Source organism: Capricornis sumatraensis, chromosome 16, assembly GCF_032405125.1.
Source record: "Capricornis sumatraensis isolate serow.1 chromosome 16, serow.2, whole genome shotgun sequence".
Taxonomy (NCBI): domain Eukaryota; kingdom Metazoa; phylum Chordata; class Mammalia; order Artiodactyla; family Bovidae; genus Capricornis; species Capricornis sumatraensis.
In genome coordinates this window covers 30,814,100-30,821,680 of record NC_091084.1, presented here as the reverse complement: position 1 = coordinate 30,821,680, position 7,581 = coordinate 30,814,100, and positions in this window count along the sequence as shown.

The following is a 7,581-nucleotide window of genomic DNA, read 5'->3' as shown; positions in this document are numbered from 1 at the left end:
GAGAAGTGGAGCTGGCTTGGACAGTAACTGTGGAGAATCCTGGAAGTCATCAGTAAAGACTTTAGGAGTGACTTATTTATTGAAGAAATATTCTTTTTGTATTTATAAACTATTCAAAAACTCTCAGAAGAGACTCATAACTACCCCTGTTAATAACTTATACTCAATTGAAGGAAGGAATTCTTTTCCTAAATAGAAAAATAACTTTTTGTTTATTAGTCTTTGCTCTTGAATATATTACATGTTTTCTTCCAGTTTTTATGAGGGAGAATCCTAGATGCTGGCCACACTGCTGATACCTATATATATATATATATATATATATATATGTATGTATTTAATGAAATGGATCTTAGAGCTTCCTGATGTGCTCCTGGACAAAATGTTTTTTTGGGGATAGTTATTCTTTGTTTTTTGCTCCATGAATATTTTTAGCTGTGAGTTGGTATACAGCATATACTCATTGGTTTAATTATCTCATCATCAGTTGTGTTTGGGAGGCTTGGAGTGTATAACCCCAGTTTTGGAGGGGTTCCCTTCTTTTTCTCACTAGGTGCAATTTGTTGTTTTACTTTTTTACAGCTGAGTGGTTTATGGTTTCCTTCTTGACCTTTCAGATCAGAGGCAAGAAAAACTGTTCATAGGGTTTTTAGTGGGGATAAGTAGAATAACTTTACCAGTTATTTGCAATGAAATAATCTTTTAACCTATGCTGTTCTTAAAAATTTTCTTCTAAAATGCAGAAAATATGAGTGAAAGAAGGTATTCATAAATCCTTTTTTGCATAATATTTGAGATAAGGAAGTGAGGGTGTATACAACTTATACTTCCTTCTTCTGTTCTCTTGATACTTTCTATCAACTTCCTCCATTCTACTGCACCACGTTATTTCAAATATTAATTTACATGGGATTTTCTATAAGCCATTAAGAAGTATGTATGACATATCAGGAAGGGTTGACTGTCTAGTCCTCTGTAATAGAGGGATAGAGTTTGCTTCTTAATTATGAGAGACAAAAAATGTCTCTCATAATTTGATTTTTTTAACAGGATAGCCCCTTTCTGTGATTCTTTGCTAGGTGACTCAGCAGGTTTCTATATTATAGCACAATGCACTGTATGCTGTACAAAAGTCACTTTTATATTTTTTTGCCAAGATCTATTTAAAAAAATTAGATTAGGTTATTCCGTCTCATAGATTTGGCCTGGCCTTTTATGTTAATCTAGTCCATTAATGAGAGAGTCTGATTAGTTAATAGATGTTACGATTTACCTCTGATCATATAAGAAAGAAGAGGCAGAAGCAAGATTGTCAGTCTGCATCTACAGTGGTTAAGTCTCACAGTCTTGGGCTACTTGTTAAGTATGCGGTTGTCTGGGGCCAATCTAGTGAGACAGTCTAGTCTGACACCTCAGCGCAGAAAGGAAAACAGTTTGAGCAACAAGAGTAGATAATTTGGGCTCTGGGACATTTAAAGATAGAGATCTAGTTATGAGATAGACTTCTTATGGGTCCTCATTCTTTGAGAAAGAGATGATGTTACAGGAACCCAGGTAAAGTTATATCCCATTCAATGAGGGACCAGTTTTGACTGAGTTTTCTGGCAGTTTCCTTTCAGGCATGTTATAAGGATTCATTCAGCGGGATATGTTTATCACTTTAGGTAAATAGTGCTGTGTGAATGCCTGGTCATGTTATTTTGTAGTCTTGATTATGGTTTGAATCAGTCCCTTCCTTTTTAAGTGACCAAATGATGAAATCCTTCAGGGTAGGAGAATAAGTTGACCACTAGTCTGCTCCATGGGTTTGTGGTCACATCACAGTCTTAAGGTTGCTCTCAGGCTCTTTCTTCAGCCCTTTTATTGGGGTCTGAGTTACAGCTTTTTTCAGAGAAACACAAAGCAGTGTTTGGATACCTGCCTTTTAAGGATGAAAGGAAAATAAAGTGTTTTTTTTAACTTACCGTTTTAATATTTTCTAAGGTGCTATTCTCTTTTTATTTTTTTCATTTTGCTTTTCCATGAGTTCTTATTACACTTTATGGAGACCAGCCTTGTCTAGAAAGGGAATTGAATTCTGAACCTTCAGAGGGGGTTAAAAGCCTTTCAGAGTTTTTCTTTGGCTGCTGAAGTCTTTACCTGTGGCTACATTGCCTTATGAGTTTTGTGCATTGAGCTCTTAATTCTGTTACCAAATGTGAACTTATAAAATGTTTTGTGTTTCCCATGTGACCTGGTACCTCAAGCTTCTTGGGGGGCGCATTGTCTGCAGCCCTTAAACTGGGCTCTGTGCTTCACGAGGGAATGTTTCATGTCCTTGTTTAGAAAAAATTCTGGTGGCCAAATCCTGAGTCTGCATGTTCTTGGGTGTCACTCAGTTTTGATTCCAAAGGGGAGTTGTAAGAAGACCAATAGGGTGTGGCACAAGACTCTCAACTGCACAATCAAAACTTTGCTGCTAGAAGAGGCAACTCCATCCTTTTGACTCTAGTGTTGGACTGTTACCTGCGGCATTTCACTTTGTTTCTTGTTTGTTAATTTTTGTAGGAGGATATGCACTATTGGGTCATATGCACAGATGTTGTAACTCTTGAGATCTTTACCACATCACAGTTAATAAACTTCTTTGCACTTTCTGGCTACTTTTTGGTGTGTGTGTACATATAAGACTAGAGCTGTCATGTGAAAGAGAAGGGAGATGGTTTATGATTTTCGGCACCCAGTAACCGTTCGTCTCTGAGCTATACCCCAGCAAAAATCTGCACAGATTCAGAGGTGTGATGGAGCCAGCTCACACCTTAAGAGCTGATTGTTAAATTTTTAGGAATTTTTAACAATTGTTAAAAATGTTGGTAGTTTAAAATAGACCACGTTGTGGGTATTTGCTCAGTTGCTGGCTTACCAGCATACCCTTTCTCAAGAACGATGCGACATAGTCCTGGAGAAGAGCAAGCATTCAACAACGTGTCAAACAATACAGAACAAGTTTCAAAAAACAAGTATGCCCATGTGTAAGTCAAACCAAAGCAGGCAAGATTGAAGGTGTGTACACTGAAAACACTTATTTTGAAGTGGTGACTTGAAAGCAAAAGATACCTTGATTCAAAGAAGCTTTGAGTTTTTAATCTAGGATGTCCAAGTCACCCGAGGGATTCTCTGAGGAATAAAATGCTTCTTGTATGCTAGAAATGCTGATGTCACATGGTCAGGGGAGATTGACATGCCTTGGCAGTGAGTTGGAGGACGGGACAGGCATATCTTTGGAAGCAGGGATTGGCTATATTGCCCCTTTGTACTGAGAGGAAAAATAAAATTGCAAGATTGCTATATTTTAGGTACAGAGCAAAATGTTTTGTGTTAATCTTAAATGTATTTTGTTTGCATGAAGCTGACTTCTCAGCTTGTTTACCTGGAACAATTCAACATCCCATCCTAGGAGACTGTCACCTAGAAGAGGAGATGACACCTGCAGAGGTCTGAAGCATGAGGCTTGCCTCAGTAAGGTGAATTTATTACCTCATTTTAGAATGAAAGTGTAAATAAAAATTGAGTAATAGGCCAGCTGACTGAAACGAGAACCTTAATTTGGAGGTTCCTGTTTGTGTCGCTGTAGCCACCTCAGGATGCACGCATATGGTTTGATCTGAGCCTGACCTTCTGTGCAGGCAGAAGTGTCTTCAGTCGGATTTGGGAACTGCAGTAGTGGGAGAATTGAGTGAGTTGCTTCTCCTGGTGTTCATCATCTTGGGTAAGTGCCTGCTTTGTATTTCTTAAGCAGTGACTTGAACTTTTCTCACTTGGAAGAAAGCTGGTTCTGAAGGTTCGGAAGGTTTTCATTTAAAGGCCATCCTTTTGGGCTGTGAGGCAATCCCAGAACTGTGAACCTCTGCAGGAGGACTGCCATAAGGTAGTCTAGTGGGTCCAGTTTTCCTTTCTGCAGTGTAGAGTAACCTGTGTTAAGATCCTCAGAGAAAAAACCAGTAAGGTTTGCTCTTAATAAAAGAGTAAATGATGATGATGATGGTGACAAGCTTTAGCTTTTAAGTTGCTTGCAGCTTTAAGATAGAGCTGTGGCTGGCTGTTCCTTGGACTCATGGCAGAACTCTTCCTTTCTTTTCTCCCAGTCCTACACAGGCCAATATTTAACCGTAAGAAGTCAGGAACTTAAACCTCCCAAGAGGGCTAGGCTGTTCATGCTTGCCTCACCATCTGCATGGCCGGATCTCAGGGAAGATAAAGTAGGATGGTTTAGATAGAAGCTGGTCTAAAGGAGAGAGCAGGAGTAATGACTGCCTGAGTGAGGGAAGGTGGTGAGGTGGTCGGTGGGCTCAGTGGTCACTTGTCCTTACTAGGGGCAAACACTTGACTGAGAGAGAGTGCTTCTCCCTTATTTCGTCCTGTAATATTGTAATATTGAGGGGGTCATTTCCACATCCTGTGTGGTCATCTCATTTCTGAAGATTTTCTGAAGATTTTTCTGAAGATTTTTTTTTCTGTTACAATTGTGCCAAAGACAACAATTCCCTTTCACTTTTAATAATAGAAAAGGGGATCCTGATAGTTACAACTCCCCAGGGGTGATAGAAGATACTAACCAAGAGTTATATTGTGAAAGAACCGTGAGCTCAGCTCCAAACATTTGACCAACACATGAGATAACTCACTGTGCAGAATTACCTCAAGAACATGGGTGAGAAGATAAATCAGCATCTGGGAAGAAAGCTGGCAGAGTCGAAGATTCAGATGGAGTCCATCAAGGTGCTTAAGGTTCATCTGAGTGCTCCTGTTAGATTTTTTAGAGACTGAGATTCATATATATATTCTGAATTATTCATCTGAATAATAAAATTCTGAACTATATGTATATATATATAAAAGCTTATCCATCTACTATTATTTGTCTATCTATATTACATGGTAGGAATTTCTGAATATCTGCCAACTAACTAGGAAACTTGAAACTTGACTCAAGTCATGTTCTTGGCCCATTTAAGTGTTTATTAATTCATCTGATCAGTGGTCTCTGGACTTTCACTCTGGGTCTTACTCTGTGCTGGTGCTGGAGATGCATTGGCCAATAGGCATGGCTCTTGGCCTCATGAAGCTTATAGTCTTAGGGGGTGATGGGATGGAGTACAAGCCTTTAATCAAACAAGCGCTTAAGCAAATAGGTAATTAGAAATTGTGACAAGTGCCCTAAAGAAAGAGAAATAATAGTACTATTAAAACATGTGGCTAGGATGTGCCCTGGATAGGGTGGTTTGGGAGAGGTTTCCTCGAGGAAATTACATTTAATTTGAGATCTGAAAGATGAATAAGAGTTAACTAGGGGCAGGAGGTGGGAAGAACAATCAGGGGGATCAGATTAATCTTGTTTTGTTAAATGAAGTTCAGGAAAGCTTTGCTCTAAAACACTGATTACTTTCACATGCATGGAGGAGACGTCCATAGTAGTAAGGACACAGTCTCTGATCCAGGAGACCCCGTTTTGAATCTGGCTCTGCCACTTGCTCTATGCTGTTAGGCAGGTCACTTCACCAATTTGTGCCTCAGTTTCCTCATGTGTAAAACCTCATAGAGGGTTGTGAGAATTAAATTGGTTAATGGGCAGAGCACTCAGACAGTGCCTGTCACATACTCTTCTCTAGTTTAATGAGTGTCAACTACTGAGTTCTAGCGTGGTGCTAAAACTAGAGAGGAAAAATCTGATCCTTTAATGTTAAGGATAAGGCCCGGGGAGATGGAGTGGTTTCCCAACTATCAAAGAATCAGTTAATGGAATGTCTGATCTGGGGAGAGAATTTTTTAAAAACTTAATGCTCTTACTGTTAAGTCATCACTTCTCTATTCATTCACACAGAGTTCTAATGATGCCTTTGAGTACTTAGGACTGAAAATGGGTATCTTCTATTTGTCAGATTGTTGGCACATTTCTTAGAACTTGTTTGAAAAAGATTTGGGTGTGGCTCTGTGTGTCTTGAGTTTGGTGACTAGATTCAGAATCTTTTTGGAGTCGCTGGTTTCCTCTTAAAATAGAACAGTGCATTTGCAGGATGTCGAAGCTGATTTCAATTTGATGGTTATATTGGCAGCTATCAGCACGTAGCCAGTGCAGACACTTCACCAGTGCTGTAGCACAGGCATGGGACAGTCACAAATGAGATGCATTTTGGTCCTGCCTTTGAGGGTGTAGGCAAGTCTACACTGTAATCAATGATTACTCCTCGGTGCAAATAGTGCACTGCTTTGGGGAATATAGGACAACTATTTGCTGGGGAATGAAGGGAGCGCAACCAACTTCCTGGAGAAAAAATTCATCCAGAATACAACAGGGATTTTAGTTGTCCCAGATATGATGAATTAAAGTTATACTATAAAGGAAGTCCCTTATCATGCTCAGCGATGTATGTGTGGGATAAGGTGGGTGTATCTTTTATACAGAGCTGGAATAAAGCATGCTGTGGCTATCTTGAGAGAGATCTGTATTTTCATTAGAAATACTTATATTGGGGAAAACTTAATGTGACTTTTGGTAGATCTGAGTCAGTGTAATTGTTATCTTCATTGTTGTAATGGATTCAAGAACTGAAACTTAAGAAGTTTCCAGTTCATTCTGATTCATCATTTGCCATTCTTGTAAAGGTAGATTCTCAGAGTCCAAAATCTCCTCTAAAGCTAATAACTCTATTTCCTATATGACTTTTAGGCTTTAAAAAAATGGGATCTTATATAGTAATGCTTTCTATTTTTTTAAGCAGTGAAATCTACATTCTTACATCTGATTCTTGCGTCGTTATCCCCATGTTGTAGGTGAGGAAATTGAGGCTCATCAAGGTCAACTGACTTTCTGCATAAGCAAGACCTAAGAAGGGCTGCCTTGAACAGCTTGACCCTGATTTTCCAGATGGAGAATTTTTTTTAGTGATTATTTATGGCTGTGTTGTGTGTTCGTTGCTATGTGCGGGCTTTCTCTAGTTGTGGTGTGCTGACTTCTCACTGTGGTGGCTTCTCCTGTTGTGGAGCATGGGCTCTGGGCATGCATGCTTCAGTAGCTGTGGCTCCCAGGCTCTAGAGCGCAGAGTTGTGGTGCCCAGACTGAGTTGCTCTGCGGCACGTAGGATCTTCCCAGATCAGGGATTGAACCCATGTCTCCTGCACTGGCAGGCAGATTCTTTACCACTGAGCCACCAGGGAAGACCCAGATGGAGAATTTGTTGATTAAAATTCAGATAAGAAACTCTTAGGTAATCATTTTTTTAAAAGTTGGAATGGCCACCATATATGTGCTGGACTTCAGCAGAGCTGGCTAGGGTAATATGATGTTAATACACCAAGAAGACCTTTCCTTTCGGCAATTCCTGAGGTAGAATTACTCCAGGATGTTAAGGGTTCAGAGATCATGGCCAAGGCCCACCACAGGAGTAGGTTGGAGCCTAAGGCTGGTTGAACTGTGACTCTTTGGAGTTAAGGTATTTCTGTTTTGTTAAGAAAACTGTGGGGCGTTGTGTAGAACAGCAAATCTATTCCCAGGAAATGGTGGATGCAGTGAAATTTATACCACAGAGATAATAGAGATGCTTT